General features: G+C 36.9%; 1 protein-coding gene and 1 long non-coding RNA gene across 2 annotated transcripts in view; one reads left to right on the top strand and one right to left on the bottom strand.

Annotated features, from left to right (window-relative positions):
- BICC1 (BicC family RNA binding protein 1) overlaps positions 1-18,921 on the top strand; it is a 100,214-nt gene that overhangs the window by 60,593 nt on the left and 20,700 nt on the right. The window lies entirely within an intron of this gene.
- LOC140340130 (uncharacterized) lies at positions 7,420-8,187 on the bottom strand. Its single transcript, XR_011922595.1, has 2 exons — positions 8,119-8,187; positions 7,420-7,729 (listed from the first exon to the last, which is right to left on the bottom strand). It is a non-coding gene; the product is annotated as an uncharacterized lncRNA (long non-coding RNA).

Genomic DNA, 18,921 nt, shown 5'->3' with positions numbered 1-18,921 from the left:
TGGCTTTGTACTTTGTTTGCCATTGTTTCTACCTATAACTATGTGAGGACTTAGAGGGAAACTTGTTCTCTTCTCTCCTAAACTGTCTGACACAGCACAAGCTGTATGTGGAGTTCAGTCTATCTACTGTAGGAAACCCTAATATTTGTAAGTTTTGGGGACCCATGACACTCCCTCCCAAGAGTACAGTATTTGTGCTTAGCACTTTGATTCCTCTCTCCCTCTACTCAGGAGTATTTGGGCTTAATGGGTACCTGCTCAAGCACTGAATCGTCCGAGCCTAGAGGGAGTGTTGTGGTCATGAAACCCAGTATCTCTATCCAAAACCTAACGTTTGGGTTTACAGCCATACACGACTTCATAGGGACGATTTCACCTGATTTTTATTTGACAACGCAGAGACAGAAAAAGGTGCTGTGGCCATGCCATTGTGAATGGCCAGGACAGAGGCAAGGATTTTACACTTGTTGTTATACTTGTAATATATTTGTAGTGCTTGTGTGCTGAAATGCAGGGTGCTGTACAATTTCCTGCAAGTAAACAGGAAGATTGTTCTTGTTTAGAAGAGAGGATCACTGACCCTTGACTCTAGAGGAAGTGGGAGGTTGAAAACGGGTAAGTTGCCTGTGTTTGGGGGTTCAGCGTTAATGGTGCCAGAATCGCAAGACAACTTGAAGGAAGAACATATATAAATATTTGATATTCATCTTTCAAACTGTGTAATTGGATGATTGCTCAAAGTTCAGCTTTAAATGAAAAAAGTACAATTAAACTTTTAAAGTTTCACATTGATGATTAATATTTCTCCATAATGTTGAAAGCTAGGATTTTCCCTTTGTTGGTTAGTTAAAGGCTTTACATTTCCCCTTTGACCGGTGCCGGTCTTTTTCTGGGCTCTGTTGCACAACGGGTGTTTGACTGGGTATTGCTTTGTGATCTTTTTCTTTAGTAGTGCAATAGTTTAGTCTTTTTTTTTTTAAGGCTTTATAGGAATTGTAATATGTTGGCTGTATTTAAAGCCATGTTCTGAAATTGAGCAATCAAAATATTTCCTCTATGCCTCAAATGTGCAAACTGACAGTTTAATGATGTGATACTTTATTGTGTCAGTGCTTATTGAGACAATCAGTTTTAGGTACAATTGTTCTCCATTACGCATTGTTTTAAATGGCTGTTTATACTGCAAAACGTATTTGTTGAGAGCAGGACTGTTTTCCCTTGTGATGTTAATCACAATAGGTATTTGAACATGGAAACATTTTGTTGGTTATGACTAGTTATGAAAGTGTTTTTTTTTTTTTGTGGGTCATCACAATTTGTGCACAGAAGAACAGTTTAGTTTCAGGAGAGGGATCCGGCTTGCCAGGTTTGCTCTAAGTACTTTTTCCAGCAACACCTCGTAACTTGTGCACTGATTCTCGAGAGCCTTACATCAAGAAGGTACGGGAGTGAGACCAAAGTGCACCCACGCTCTACATGCTGAGAATTTTATATTTTCCAGTAAGCTTTTCTTTTCACGGTTTGTTTTGCTTAAACCATATTTGACACCTACTGACAGTGGAGGCAGCCATGTAACATGAAACGTTATTCCTTAAGCTGACCAATACACCTACAGGTTTTTTCTAGTGATGTGATCGATTTGACTGCTTGGAGTAACAAATGGGTAATGTGTTGTTTCAGCTGTAACTGATAATATGTATGAGGTCTGTCAAGGAGAGAAGAAAAGAACAGTCTTTTAATTGTCCATGCACCAGTATAAGTCAGGATTGATATGAATACCTGGTGCATGGGTGATCGTTTTGTATTCTAGTTAGAAGTTGGTGTATCGAAGGTTCATGTCCGTGAATGTTAAAAACAAAATGGTAAATTGCATTTGGGTAATTCAGCCTACCTGTCTAAGATTTTTCATCCAAATAATGCTTTAGCAAACCACTTTCATTATTTAGCTTAATTTCGGATGTAAAGTCCAAGTAAACACAGACAGTGCAGCAACCACACTGTTAGCTGTTGGGGATCCAGTGGATGACTTGTGAGTTTAATGACAAGCAAGCGGCCCAAGGTAACGTGTTGCTGCACATTTGGGTGACTTACTAGCTTTTTAATATGACTGCATATCTGTAATATGGCCTCACCCTGTGCATAGTGTGACATTTTCTCACCTTATGTGGCTGCAGTACTATTGTTGTGCATGTATCCTTCTCATAAATGGTGTTTTAATTCAAAGAATTTCACAAGTGAACTAACAGACTTCATGCTAGAAGAATCATGCTAACTGGACACTTTCCTGGTCCTATTGGCTATAGCTTTCACCTGATTTATTGCTTTTAAAATACCAAAACTATTTTTTGTCATGTTTAATTGGCTCCCAGGTTATATTTCTTTTTGGCTAGGAGTTTAAATTTTGAATGCCTGCCCTTTTATAGATTAATGACATTTGCTTTGGTAATTGTAATAACATTTTACCTGCTGCACATATGATTATGCAAAGTCTTTTTTTGTTTATTTAAAAATTAGCAAGGATTATTACATTTCTTTGTATTCTGCTTCCTAGAAACAAAGGCCTCTAGGAAAGGAAATAAGGAAAAACCTCCCTAAGGGACAAAAAGCCAACGAGAGCAAAATATTAATGTTGGTGGAACAGTAAAGGGTTAGTACTTCTCTACCCCAATATAAATAGTAAAACCTTAGAGACTATAGGACTAAGTATTTGGCAAGAATCTGAGATAAGATATTTGTCATGATACATAGGTTACGACTCGGTAAGGCTATATTTTTACACAATGCAGGCATAATTCTATATATTTGGCATGCATTTGAAGTATCTAAAGGATATAAGTTACTACTAACTATTGGAATCATTAGAAGACTGAGAAGAGATTGTTTTGGACAATCAGAAATGATTGCAGCTCATGTGATTATGACTCATTATTAACATGGATTGGATTGTGATATGTTCATATTTAAGCAAATGATTAATCTACTAAACGTCCCTCGAATAAAAAGATGAATAGTAATTTACTGATTTTACTGGAATATGACTTTAGTGGCTACAGTCAGGTCCTTTGCTATAAACTGCTGCCTTGCTTTTTGAACTCTAAGGATGTTTCTGTTTTAGAAGAAGCATTAATCCTGGAAAAATAAAAACAGCTGGTATAGATTTAGTTAGCCATTGTAGAAAAGGCACCTAGAGTTTAACTTTACAACTGCTTGGGGCTTGTACACATCCGCATGTGATTCAGAAATACATACACAGTGTATACTTTCACTTGTGGTTTGACTTGGCTTGCCGTTGTATTGGAGGTAGTAACACAAACTAGGCGGGTTAAAAAAAAATTGGTGATGCAACTTGAGCTTATGTGAATCATAATAAGCCCAAGTTCTAGTCAAGTAATGAAGTTTCCTAACTCTTTTTGGCACATTTTAATTCTGGCACCGACCCCTCCCCAGAGCCTCCCATTGCTTCGGGAGTGTGTTGTAGGCTGTCGGTGTTGCTGAGACATTGTCATTGGTGGCTGTGGCCTCTTGTAATTGACCAATTGGTGGGTGTGATTTTGAGTCGTGTAATTTGGTAGTAGTGGTCTGTAGCCCCCCCATCATTGGTGGGAGTGACTTTGTGCAATGCTGGTCACTCTTCAGCAGATCTTGGCACAGCCCATCTAAATCAGTGACATTGTGTTTTTTCCGTCAAATTCTGGACAATTTTTAGAACTAAAAAAGCCTAATACTGCTTGCAAGAACATTTTTACAAGCGCATCAAGTTTATGGAGGCAGAAAACTGCCCCTGGATCCTTCTTCAAAAATGTATGGCTATGATGCATTCTGGTAAATAAATGTACCAACCAATTAAAGAAAGCACACTGACTGCTTTATTGGGTGAGGAGTCTGAGGAGTGTGGATGGCAAGGTCCATGGTGCCACACACAAGATGGCAGCTTCCATACATATAATGGATATTTTGTTTTCCATGGATGCAAACTGGCACAGCCAGCGCCACAAAGGGGACTGACATTTCTGTGCAAGAAGGTAAGAATAAATATCTAATATTAGACCTGATGGTATAGTTTGGTATAGGGCTGCTTTAAATTGCACAAACTTTACAGATTATCATTGTGGCTACTTCAGAACTGACAGGCAAGGGCAGCAAGAGTACTCATCAAATGAGACCATCAGTGGAGTATAGTATATGGATCTTTTCAAAATTTAGATTGGTTGCTTTCTCTCATCTAATGCCTTAATTACAATATACCAAGTCATAGGGGTTTGAGTGGTAATTTTACCTGTTTTTTGTTTTAAGATTACCTTTTTCTCCTTTTTTCCCTTAAGAGTTATTCAGTAACAAAGATCTACTACTATCTAAACCACCACGTGATAAAAACTTTATAAATACTGAACACCTTGGTCTACAGGAATCACTGCTGTCAATGTAAAATAGCTTATGTAGTTTAAAATAATGTAAATCATTTATTATATTCAAACACTTTTTTAATGCATAAAAAAAACTTTCTGAACTAGAAATGGTATGTTTTCCTGATATGTCGTCTTTTCTTTCCAACATATTAATGATTGATATGTGTTGAATCCAAGCAGGAGACTCAAAATGAGATTATTTCTTTGGATGGATCATTTCTGAATGTGAGGCATGTGTTTGTGCTGAAACCACAGATATTTGACATGGTGTTGGCACAACTTACCTAGGATAATTTAGGCTTTCCCAAAAAGCAAAGGTTTTCAGATATGTATTTTGCCTTAAAGTAACTGTAAGATATCACAAGAAAAAATGGTATAATTTGCTTTGACACACACAATTTATAAAGCCCCCACAGTTATCTTGGTCCTCTCGCAATTGTTTGTGAAAGCTTTTAGTGACGAGTGCTCAATAAAGTGCAGATTTAAGTGATCATGAATCTGTTAATAATTGCCATCATCTGGATATTATATATGTGTAACATTCCTATATTTCCAAAACCAATAGTTGGGTTAGTTGAAATCAAATCCTGTTGTGGTTTTGGAATGGAACCATGGATGTAGGGAAGATTTTGTTTCTAAGCCTCGAACTTGACAGTGTACCTTCCAGAAAGTGATCTGCTTGTTTTGTGCTCCATACGTGTGATTATGTAAACTTTAATGTTTTGCCGTTTATATCATAGACAGATGATTTCTTGGAGCATTTTAGCCCTTACAGCATCCCATTATTATGTTAGCATGAAATTTACTTGTCATTTTCCCGCTTTTCTTGGATGCTCCATAAAAGTAAATTTTGTAGGACAAACGCATCAATAATTCTGGTATGTCTGTGTTTATTTAGGAAACGCCATCCAGTATTTCTAATTTAATTTTCTTTGAGAAGCAGGGGAGTATTATGGAGATGTTGCAGCCTTATATTACAAAATATATTTACATTTTCATATATTTATATAACATTATCAGAATTTTATGCCATTTTGGTTACAAGAGTACCTATAATTTGTTGTAGCTTGGCAGTTGCTATAGGACCCCAGATGTTGACAATAAACGCATGGCCTAGCGCGCCTTTGTCTAGATGCAGATACTTTTACCAATGTGCGCTCTCATAGTTCTAGCCTTTTCTCCAGTGTTGTCCGCCAAAGAATCTGGTCCTCCAGCAGTGTTTGCTATTGGTATTTCACCACGTCAGTCTGGGCCTACAGTATGTAATGTCAGCGGCACTCTATGCAGGGCTTGAAATTTTGTAATGTCTCTGTTACAGGGCAAAAAGTCAGAAGACCCAAAAACCATCTCATATCTGACCTATTAAAAATCAACATTTTATTAGTGAAACCACAGTTCAGCCTGTTTACCGTAATGTTTACCCTAATGAAGGGTAATGTACACATATGCTACAACCCCCCTGTTCCCCGATCCCATATTGCTTGGGCCGCACGGTGGCTCAGAGCTTAGCAGTCTGGCCTTTGCAGCGCTAGGTCCCAGGTTTGAATCTCGCCCAGGATACTATCTGCATGGAGTTTGCAGGATTTCCCTGTGTTTGTGTGGGTTTCCTCCCACATTCAAAAAAACATGCAGTTAAGGTAATTGGCTTCCGCCTGAAAAATGGCATATGACTAAGGTAGGGATATTAGATTGCGAGCCCCTTTGAAGGACAGCTAGTAGTGACAAGACTATGGACTTTGTAAAGTCCATTTACATAAAGTTTGTTTTGCTGCGGACCATGTCTCCTGTATGCATCGCAGCCTCATCATGACGTCGCTCTGGGCCAAGTTTCTTCCCCTTTGAGTGACACACGGCTCCCAGTCTGTGATGCCCAAAAGGTTAAATCTATTTATATGCTTTAGTGATTTATGTACCATTTAGGTTCAATGTAAAATAAAACCACATTTGGTAAGTTATTCACCTTCTTTGATATGGAAGGATAAGTAGTAAAATTTAAGAACAGGAATTAATAATTTAAATCTTTCTTGATGTCAATTTCCTTTATATTTCTTTATTTTTTTTGTTTTTGCAAAATAAGTTTATAAATGGGCAGGTTCATTTTTACAATAAGAGACATGTGATGTCCCCTAAAACATACTTATCTGCCTGATCGCTGTCGTCTTTTAAGTTTTAGTACATCCCGGCATTGTATGCTGAGCTGCGCATGTGCAGCTCAGTGTAGAATGCTGACATGTACTATAACTGATGATATCCCGGCCCTGCCAATCAAGATGGCTCCCAGAAGAGCAATGAAAGAAGATGGTGGTGCCTGCAATGGAACCAGGGACAAGTCAGTGTTTTCAATTATTTGCGAACAGACAGGTAAGTAATTTTATTGGCTGTCCCTTCTGCCGTAAAGGAAGTTAGTCAAACTAAAGTGAAAATAAAAAAAATAAGAAAAATAAAAACCACACTTAACTCTTAATTCCATGGATCCCTTGATCATGCTGAAGCTTTCCTCGATGGAGTCCTGTGCCATCCTGAAATTCTCCTCTGTCCAGGAGGAAAGCACTGGGTGCCGCTGACACGAGATCGGGTGATGTAGGCTGCTGTAAAGGGGAAAAAGAGTGCCGATCTCACTGCACATGTTTGACATCAGTGTCTTTTTCCCCTCAGTGTTGCAAAATGACCTTCAGCACATGCCTGAGATCAGGCTTGCACAGAAATAGCAGCCAAGAGCCTCTTGGGATGCATGACATGGGTATCCCAGGAGGCTTTGCGCTCCCATTCCTATTTGATCGCTGCAATGATCATAAAAGAATAGGAGGGGCTTCAGAAAAAATGCTATTGTAGTTTTTTTTTTTTTTTTTCATTAGTTTAGAGTGTTTTTTTCCCCTTTATTTAAAGTAAAACTTTTAGTGTAGGTCCTCCTAAAGTAAGGGTTTAGTTTTGCTTTAACAAGCCGAACTAAACCATTCCTGACTTTACCTATTAAAAGCCAATGTGAAAGAAGCAGCACTTCTGCAGTAATACATCTTTCTTCACATTTTCTTTAATTCTTAATGACTATAACATGAATATCCTAAAGCCTGCGCCCCTTATACATATTACTGTAATATCTTTTTTTCTTTTGTTAGTAAACTTATTGTTGGGTGATCTTTTTTTAATATTGAAAAAGTGTGACAAAACGAAGACTGTATTTTAATTAATTACTGTATACTGGCCATGGGACAACAGAATCTCTTGGTTAGGCCTGGATCAGTCCAACTTCTGATTTCTTCTAACTTATGTTTATTTTCCTCCACATTTGGCAGGATTCTGGCTTGAATTTGGCAGCTATGTTGCTGAAAAGAAAAAAAAGAGTTACAGCTATTTTTGGTTGCAGCTCCAGAAACGTTTGCCACGTTTCAGAGCAACTTATTTTCAATCCCCAAAAGACATTATTGTGGAATGTACATTACTTGTCCTGTCCTGATAAATGTAAGCTCCAGAAGTTTTAGTGCAGGGTGAGATGTGTACATAGGTTTTGGTCTCATAAATTTCATTTTAAAATGATATTTTCTACAGTTGGGTACAGGACTTGGTACACATTCGAAAATGACTATATGTGAAGTTTGTAGCATGCTAAATGTGTGAAGTTTTTGGTGAAACTGGAGTAAGAATATACCTTCCCTTTCTGTACATTGCTACACCATTACCACTTCTAGTAACAGAATTATTTTTAAATATTTACCTGAAATGGTTAAACAGATCTGTTTCACATATTTTCATGACCGGAAGTGTGCCAGACATAGATCCCCTGTGTGGAAGAAAAAAATACTTATAATTGTTGTGTATGCAAACCAGAAGGACTGCAAGCAGCCACATTTTTTATTTCTCTGAACAGGATATGATTTGGCAGTACTACTTACTTTGGGACAGAGACATGTGGAATACCAAATATTATTATTAATATTGTTAATAATAAACCAGATTTAGATAGCGCCAACATATTATGCAGCTTTGTACATTAAATAGGGAATTATTCAAGATTGTAATTCTATAGCAAACCTAACCTTTCTTGCTGTGCTCTACATAACTAAACAATGTTTTAATATTACAAGCTGCCATCTCACTGCTGAACAAGGCAGCTGAAATCTCTGCTTAATGGGTGCTGCCATCTTGGATTCTGCAAAAAATTTACTGTCTAGCTATTAAATCAGCTTTTTCCCTGATTTTTTTTTCCCCTCTAAGCTTCTCTGAAATAGAAGTGTTTGCCTACCTTTGCTGTGACTTTCTAGTTTGATAGCTGCACTTTTTACTGAGCTCCATTGACCAGAAGAGTCCTCTTCTGCAAACCGTTTGACATGTACAAACAAAAAGAGGTGTGTATGAAATTTTCTCTGTGCATGTCTGCAAAGACACCATTACTTTGCCAATGTAGGGTAACGGGAAAGGGTCTCTGGAAAGCGCATCACCTTAGCACCATATATTGTACTCCCCTTACCCAGTGCCATATAGTAACCCATTGCTTCTCTTAATCTGGAAATCTGGATGGGACTGGACGCAAGGCAACATCAAGAAGAAAAAAAAAGATCAAGATTGCCCTAAATACATTTCCTTATTGTTTGGGGAGGGTGGAGAGAAGGGGGTTAGCACTAAATCCTTTGAGTAGCCAATATATGACAGCCTGTGATTATGTGTAATGCTGGTCTAATTTTTAAACTGCCTTTTGCTGAACTGACCTATAGGAATCACAAACTCTATGCTATAAATGAATGTCAAAATTGCTTTTCTCTGTTTTTGTTTTAAGTAGGTGACTCAAGACGTTCCGAAGTATCAGTATAACAGGCAGGCAGCTAGCATTTCCAGAACGAATGATTAACCATGACAAACTCCTTGATTTTCTTGTGCCAAGATTCCTATAAACATTTCCGCACTGTTCCCTACAACTATGTGTGTCCTTAGTAATGTTGCTGGCTCACAGGAGGTGCATCTAGAAAAAGTTTCTTGATATTAGGAAAACTTACCACCCCTAACAAAATTTTCCATTTTATAAATCTGACAATCAAGAGTGTTGATAAAAAAAATAAAAAAGCAAACAGATCCCAATGTGTCCAATGCCTTGACATCTGTCTGGCTGTTATATCAGAATGCACCCCTTTATATTAGAATTTTTTACAACTTTTTTTTTTTTTTTTTTATTTAACTATTTAGATTTACCAGAGCTGGATAGTCGGGGTTATTTAATTATAAGTCCACTTTTATTACAAAACGAGCTGCTCAATACGTCTTTATCACTCTTCTATGATGTGCATGCTTTACGCATGTGTTTACGTCTCCATAGCAATCTCCTGTGCAGCTCAACACAACTCTGATCTGGAAGAAATGGAATTTGGGACCCCAGGTTTTATTGAAGCCTACGTTCCTTTGTCAGCAGCCTCGTACAGAGCCGCTTAGTCTTTCTTTCCCAAGGTATAAATTGTTGGAGCGACTTTGTTAATACACAGTGACGGCTTTAAAATTTCTGGCATTTAACTTTTTTTATGGCAATTTCCATGACAACAGAACAAGTGGAATAGATATTCAGTGTCAGAGGATTAAACTGTGAAGTAAAAATTCCTTTACAAGCCTGCTGGTGTGTCTACATGGTCTCTTAGTGGTGGAATAATTAATCTAATTGTATTCAAGCTACCCGTCATTGTTTTTAGTTTACGTAGCCAGTGTGATAGTAATGGCTCATATTGCTGCTGCATATTACGGACTGGAAAGCATTCAACAATTGAAGTAACTTTTAGTATCCTGGCTATACGGTCAGTGCCTGGTTACATATTAATACAAATATTAATTGCTCAGTTTGGTGGAGTACCTGGGGAGGGTTACGGAATATGCCATGCTAGGTTGTACAAGCTAAATAGTTAATCTAATTCCCATCAATGATAGCATCCATGAGCCTTTTCTGTGATATTGTCCAAGAATGTATTTCAATGCACAGAGCCTAATTTGCAATTTTGGACCAAATTCAGGCGATGGAAACCTGCTTTTAAAGAAACTTGATACATTCTGAAAATATTACTTACCTGGCTGCTTTTCAGATCCTTTTGTTCCAATACTTTAAATCACCAGTATGCCACAAGTGTATTGATGAGGACATCTCGCTTCCTGACTTTTCTGATTGAAATGTTTGTTCTCGATAGGAGACTGAGGAGAATGTCAGGGCAAAATGTAGTCCTATAAATATTTTGTTAAAAGGATTCAATTTATTTTCAGCCAGATAAATTTGAAGTATTGTGTATGAATGTTATTTGATCCAGTTTTAGGCACCTTTTTACTTTTCCTTCCTTACTTTGCTCTGTCATTGTAAAAGGTCTGTTGTTACAGATCTGTAGCTCAGGGTGCTACTTAGGAGGCGCACAGATATCTAGTTTTTGTCATCGGAAACAATCTTTTGTGTTTGTTTCCATCGACAAAGTGAATGAGTGATGTACACTGAGCACTTCATTGTATGGAGAGGCGAGGAGGAGTGAGAGGCACCTTACTACATACTGCTCTATGAGGAAATTGTATTGGTGGTCCCTTGTTGGTCATTTTATGATCTGCCTTGGGGGGGGCGGCTGTACTAGATTTTCTCCCTATATCATCAATCGTTAATGCAACTATTATCTGTTATCTATACATAGCTATACACTCGCCCATTTTAAATATGCCAAGTTCTCTGGAAATATTTTGTTGGATAATAAACTTTGTTGTAAAACAAATAGATATTGGGTATATATAATTGTGGATATTTATAACAGGTTAAATACTCATCATTGGTTAAATACCCAAAACCATGATGGTTATTTTAAAATATTATTATTGTGAATGTTGTGTAACCTTCCATCATCCTCATATTGACTAAACCCTTTTAGGCTAGCTCAGACTAGCAGTTTTTGCCACTTGCAAATGCTTAAAATCTTAAATGCTGAAAAAATGGTTACTATAATAAATGGTTGAAGATTTTATTTGCAGTTGCAAGTGTTTTTTCAAGCACTGGGTGCAATGTTGAAGGGTGACAACAGCTTAGTACTTTTTGCAAATGTGTTCTTGCAGTTTTTTCAGGCATTTTTGACATCTGGAAACTGTTCAGAATCCTCATGTTGGGGAAGAAAAAAACCTTTGCAAGCTAATAAAACATCGTCACCTGGAAAAACCAAGCACTTTTTCCTGAAACGCTCCTGGGTGCCCAGCTGTGGACAGTAGGCGGTAGTAGGCACATAAGTGCTGTAATCTCCGTGTTAAAAGAAAGTCTGACTCTAGCCTTAGTATCTTTAAACATAATTCTCACTGCCATGTGTAAATGTTTTATTCTTTTCAGTTCTAAATCTTTTATTTTAGTGGACCTTTTTAGGCTTTGTTTACAGTTTCCATTTCTGCAGGTGTATCCTCCTTTCGACATTTACCATAATTTTATCTAGACAAAGTCCCTAATTACGCAATAGTTTGGTAAATTAAGATCCCAGTTCAAAGGTTATTTTCATTCTGGAAAGCAGATGTTCACTGTGATTGCTTTGCAGAATTGTAAGCAAAATGTTCTCTGTTCATTTCAATTGACCAAAGAGTGAATGGAAGATATGTAATATAGCTTTCATTCAGTGCTGTCTTTACAGTATGCTTCAGTATGGGATATTCCAGGATGGATCATGTGGTTTTAATGAATTATACTTTGCAACATTGGCCAGAAGGTATCATATGTGAAATGAATTTATTTTTTTCAAAAGTACAGTGCTTGAAAGGTTTTATTACAGACTTTCTATAGAACTGGATGTAGACATTTGGAGACACAAGTACACCCATACTGCAAATAAGTTTGACATATTTTTTGCATGTGCGTGTAGAATATATTTCTGTATTATTTATAGATGGCCTGTGTATTTTGTTTTGATTTGCTTCTAGTTATCTAGATTGCATACTTATGAAGTTGCACCCCACTTTTCTAAGCAAAGTGTCATTGGCAACAATTATAATCTCCTGCCTTGCTGATTGTGGCTGTAATAACTCCAAGCATTGGTGTTAGTGGATGCAAAGGTAACTCCTAACATTGCAGACAGTGTACACCATAACAGTGATGGCAATAGGTTACAGGTTGAGGCTGGTGACTGCAGTTTGTCCTGCATCCTCGACATTTACCCCCAGTGTTGATGTCACTGGCCGTATAGATAAACCCTACGTTGGTGTTAATGGCCACTAAATTGAGCGTTATCCCCTGAATGTAACAAGCGATTACACATTTTGTTAAAGCATAGCAAAACGCACAAACTTTGCTATTCGTATTGAGTGGAAGCTCCAAATGTAAACGATTCATGTCTTGCAAAAATGTCAGTTGATTTCTAGGTGCCTTTTTGCCTATTACAAATGAAGCTGCTTCTGAACACATTGCATATTAACACGTGCAATATTATGCACTCAACACATCTGACCAAACACACAGATGTGAAGAGACTAACTGTTCTCTGGTTAGTTACTTCACCCATGCACCCGATTTATTGGTGTGTAATACCAAATATTTCACTATTGTTTCTTCAGTGGTACAATACAGGAGTGTTTTTTTGGTGATGCTTGATATTGTTGGTGGAGGATGTTGAAAGAAATGACTTGGCTATACATTATGTTCAATAAGAGACCAGTAACTCTGCGCTTCCTAAGTAAAATGCTTATACTGTGATTTTTTCATCTTTAAACATAATTCCTAATCCAGTGAGAATGATTTTAGTTGGCTGTATCTATTTTTCTTTGTGTAGTCGATTGTTGCAGATGCCAACATATACACAGACTGGTTAAATTATAATTTGAAAGGAATTACTGCAGTCCTTGTTTTTCAGTGAATTGTTCTTTCTTCCGCATCACAAAACAAGAATGTGTGGTTTACATAACTATATAATTTAATAGCCATATTGATTGCAGGACAAAGCCTGGTATTTATAGGTGGTGGTAATTTTCCTTTAGATCAACCAGGAATAAAGGCCAAAATATTTGCTGAATAATAATAATGCAGAATATATAATTTTCACTCAGTGATTTCTGGCTTGCTAACCTGGTGCAGCTTCCTACTGATTATCTTTGAGGAACTTCTAAATGTAAGCTGCAATGTTAAGTACTTCTTGACATTTTACTGTTTGCGAGGGAATATATAAAAAAACATATTTTCTATGCCCAGAGCTAAAAAGACATAATTAAAAATAAAAAAGATAAATTAAAATGTTGTTGCAAGGTATTTAATGCTATAGGTAATCCTTCTACAGCTAATTACATTCTTTGGTCCAAATATATTGTCCCCTTCCCCCCAAAGAAAAAAAAATATATAAAAGTAATCAGAAAAAAATTATCAAGACCTAAATTGAGGACAAAGATTTCAGGGTTATATACAACCCCCTGGTCGCAAGTTAGGGTTCACAGTACTTAATCAGCCCCTTAACTATTTAGTGATTTTCTTTTCTTTTTTTTCTTTTTTTTAAACAAAAGTTATAGTGCACTAACTATGCAGCTTCATTACATCTGCACAGAACAACAAATCTTGAAGAAAGTAAATAAATGTTTGGAATGAGACAATCACGCCTACGCACATAACTTTTGTGGGGTTTAATGAAAAACAGATGGATCACATATTACAATGGTTTGCATGCATAAGAATCCATCTGGCTATTCCAAACAAAACATGTTATGTCAGCAGGGAAGGACATTTAAACCTTGCTCGTCAGGAAGTTGAAGCACACCGGCTGAAATATGAAATCGGTATCAGCTCTGTGAAGTCTTAACATAAAGATAAGTGACGCCCACAATGTTAGTGTTTAGGAATCCTTATTAACGTGTCGTACACGTTGTACACTGAATGGACATGTGCTATGAATTCACAGCTGTTTTGTGACTACCAGAAAGCATGATTAAAGTTCACTTACTGGTCACCAAAATTTTGGTTGGCGGAAATAGAAAATCTCAAACTTGTGAACCATTTTGTTAAAGGATCAGCCTCCCCAACTTTTTAAAGCCTTAATCTGTACATCAAACGTCGTCCTACCTCTTGTTTTTGCCCTCTTATTTTCACCATTACCACCATTAACAGAATTTGAAATTTATTGGTACTCTTTCTGAAAATGTTGTTACCCGTAAACATTCTTGTGCAAACAATCGCCAAAATAACGTAATTTCAAATCTTCAAAAGACTCTTTAGTCAACTTTCGCTAAAGTGCTTTAAATGTGTCTTAAGTTGCTAAGTTCTTAACATAAGTCACATTGAGTAGCTGCGTAATATGTTGGCGCTATATCAATGCTATTGTCAATAGGTTATTTGGATTTTAGTTGTCACCGAACATGCATGCAGTGGGTTTATGAGAGATGATCAACATTATTCCTTCAGGTTTATGAAAACAAGATATAGGATCAGCATGAGAGGCAGCTTTTAGTAAGCAGACAGTGACAGCCTATATATTTCAATTATAAAAATCATTTGTGTTTTATTTTTTTGTAAACAACTCCATTACTCTACAAATGGTATTGCATACTCTACAAATGGTATAGCATTGAAACTCCAGTACACACTAAAATATCCATTATTCTCTGGATTGATTACCAAGTACTTGAAAGAATGCAGGCTAAGCTATGGTTGAAACCTCTGTCATGTTTTCACTTACTTTTTTCTGTCTTGGTAACACTTGTATAAAAAGTGAAATCTCCATACAAAATTGACAAAGGGCTCACTCCTTTCTAGGTTTTCTTGAATTTGTTTTTCAGTAGCAAAGGTAAAATATGTGAGGGGTTGTTTTCCCAGTGGGGCAATTCATCATAAACACACCTGACATTTCAAGTCTTCCATATTCTAATCGCAACTGAAAAAAAAGTAGTAAGTTAAAAACAAGCCGAAACTAAACTGGGAGCAATGTGTAGACTAATCTTCATTAGGGAATTGAGCCTTGATACTTTACTTTTATCTTGCTTTGTAACAAAGATGCTTTTAATTATGTTCAGAACCTAATGAGGACCAATTTAGGCGGAGTTTGCTTGGTATGTGAATATTGACCTATGCTGCATTTTTAGCATTGTTGTTGGAAGCAGGATGATCTGTTGGTGGTCTTACTGGATTACTTGTATAAATATTGTCATTTCCACTTCATTTTTGAATAAGAGCGCAATGTAAAGTTAGGGCACTTAAAGTTGTTTGTTTGCACTTGTGTGAGTATTTTGGGTAGAGCCCAGATCACTGACATGACATATAAAGCTGAACTTTCGCTGCCCCATTTGCCTTTTGCTAAATGCATGAAAATAAAACATTAGAACAAGGTTTTTTTTTAATAGTTTTAGAATGAGTTGAGGGGGGTTTGCAGTTGTGGTCTGTCTACCCATTTGGTTTCACTTTTTGTACTGGTGAAACCCATCATGTCTTAACTTCCCCCAATCTATAGAAAATAAAAGCAGTCTGGCTGGATTTCAGCTTCAAAGAAATTGTGAGGTTTTGCACAACCAGATTCCCTTTTATTTATTTATTTTATTGCTTTGGTTTTATTCATGTTTTGTTATCCTAAATCTAGCTTATATTTTATGTGAAATCCCCCCCTATGTGTGCCCTTAGGAAGCATTCCTCCTACCCCTTTCATTCCCCATCAGAATCCTCCTATAAACAATAGTGCTATTGCCCACAGCAGATGAGAAATTAGAATTTACTTATAATCGGCATTAAACTGACTCTATTCATTGTCGCCTTCATAAAAAATGATAGAGTTTTGTCTGTCTGTACTTGTTAAAGACCTTGTACAAGGAGTGCCAGAAAAGTAGGAACCTCTCATCTATGTACTGTTTCTTCGTTTCTAAATTGGTATCGGGTCCATTGACATCATTAAAGTCGGTCTTCCATCTTGATATTTTCTAGAGATCTTGTTTTCACTTAATATGCTGGAACTAATGCACGTAACAGTCTTGACCGATTCATCACCCCTTTTTAGTACCTATGCCTTTAGTTTCCGCATATGATCTTAAAGTGAGCTGTGTGGGTGGCTAGGATGCCTGTGGTCATCAAACTCTACATTAGCTTTTCTAAACAGACTTGCTGTGGTTAAGCCATGAGTGAGGATTGGGAAATTGCAATGTGATATCTTTGAGAGACAACATGCCCTTTCTTTAGGGTATAAAACGTAGAATTTATTCACAGTACAAGCTAAGTGCATGGTTTACCAAACTTCAAGACGGCCAGATTGGCCTACTTCTCTGGTTTTCTGGCTCCAAAGGGCAAAAAATGGGTAACAGAACTGGAAACTGATAACTTCATGAATTACAATTGATTTACTCTGCAGTATTAGGAGCTTAGATTGTAAGCTTATTTGGGAGAGGTCCTCTCCTCCTCCTGTGTCACTGTCTGTATCTGTCATTTGCAACCCCTGTATAATGTACAGCGCTGCATAATATGTTGGTGCTATATAAATACAGTTTAATCGTTCAAGACTACATTAAGAGCAACGCATTGCATCCAGCCACCAAAATGATACCCAGCTCAGTATTGTGTAGGATGAAACATTTTAATTTCTTGTGCTTTTTTTGGGGGTGCTGATCTTCCAAATCATTCTATTCATTACACCTTCCTATCCATTGAATCACTTCTGTACAAGAGGTTTGGTCTGGCTTCACTTGTATATCTTGCAGTACCACACGTGTAAAGGGGAACCTTCTGTTTTTAAGTCAGAGGATGCATAAACTTGCATTACAACAAGACTTTCAAAGCTTCTTTCATTGTTTTCAGTGCGTAGTTGATTAGCAGATACTTTAAAACATAGTCAGGCATAAGTTTCCATCCATTATGAGAAAATGGGATCATTACATTTTTAAACATAAAGTTTCAAGTGAACAGTATTTTGCAGTGTTTGAACATTGGTACTTTTGGTTGGAAATCAAAATTTTATGAAAAACCTTTTACATATACGCATTACAGTTTAGGATCCGGTTTTTATAGGTTAATAATAAATGTTTCTGTTTAAAGTCACTGCAAGGAAAGTATTGTGTTCTGTGGGAAGCATGTAATTTGTTGGAGCAAATATGAGAAATATAAAGTTAGTCTTTGCATTTATTAAAAAAAAAAACAACTTCAGACAATTTTCATTACATGTTGTTTTTTGATAGAATTATGAGTTAAATTTTAGTTTTTGTGATTTGTGCTCCAACTATTGGACAGTTAATTTACCTAAAATCTGGCCTCTGGTTGCTATTACTCCCCTTGTACACTCTGACTTACTGAGAAGAAAAAAAAAATTCTGATCCAGCATTTACTGAAAGCCTCATTTATAAAAATGTTACTCTTATTATATTTTAATCATTTAATAAAAAAGTTGAATTATTTAAGGTTCCTAAAGCAATTCCCACAAAATGTACTTATATATTATCATTCTGATCATCCGGTTATCCATGCTTTGCCAGACATTTTCCCCCTGAGTAATTCTAAATTACAAGAGGCAGATCTCTATGATTTATAGTACCACCGAAGCTAGCCAAAAAAGGGATCTATCCTGCTTGTCTGAGAGAATACATCCATTATTCTGGTATTAGCAATGAAGGAAACAGTTTTATGTTTTGCATCTCAACTGTTTATTGCAATGTTTTGTATACAAATATATTATAAGTAGTTGGTCTGTTTTAAGACAAAACCTTTCTTTTTAATTTAGGACTAGGGAAACAACTTTGTCAGGTTCTGCCATTTGTGTCTGGCAGATCTGTCACGTTTTGGATTTGCTTTTACTACAAGTGGTTACCATCATGTGTATACAAAGAATGCCAGGGGTATATATGTGGGGAGCCCAGACAAAGGTTTGATCTGTGATAATTGTACCCTCCTGGCCATTTTTGACCACACATTCTCAGTGTAGTATGACTCTCCATCTGTCCTCACACTCCGCTGGTGGTAACATCAGGTGGCATCCATATCTGGCCATGATTGTGATCATAAATACAGGAGTATTGCTTTAGGAATAAAATCTACACCTGGTGTAGAGATGCAGGGACACAAGGATGGCTAATGCAATCTGTGATTCAACAGATCCATATACAGTTGGATCCAGTCAATGTTTTTGTCCCTCTCCATTCATTAGTGTAACCTATAGTGCAACTTCACCTACGGAGCCAATAGATATAGTACTTCATCCTAATTGGCAAGTCTTCTTTTCTATTACATATTGACAGGTGAGTTCAAGCTTCTAGCTATATACATTCACCAGCCACTTTTTTAGTTACACCATACTGCTGATTGAGATCCCTTTTGTCTTTGGAACTTCCATAATTCTCTATAGCAAAAATTCAACTAGGGTTTAGAACCATTACTGAGGGATTGTGGTCTATATTAAAATAACACTAAGCAGTTTTTTCAAGACTTGTTTGCTGCACATCCATGATGCAAATCTACCTGTAGCAAAAATATGGTTCTGTTGGTTTGAGATCTAGTGATCATGAAGGCCATTCGAGTACGGTGAATGTTATGTTCAGGAAACCAGTTTGACATTTTTTGAGCTTTGTGACCATGGCATGTTATCCTGCTAGAAGTAGCCAT

Source organism: Pyxicephalus adspersus, chromosome 10 (assembly GCF_032062135.1).
Source record: "Pyxicephalus adspersus chromosome 10, UCB_Pads_2.0, whole genome shotgun sequence".
Lineage (NCBI taxonomy): Eukaryota > Metazoa > Chordata > Amphibia > Anura > Pyxicephalidae > Pyxicephalus > Pyxicephalus adspersus.
This window is presented reverse-complemented; position numbering and strand designations above follow the sequence as displayed.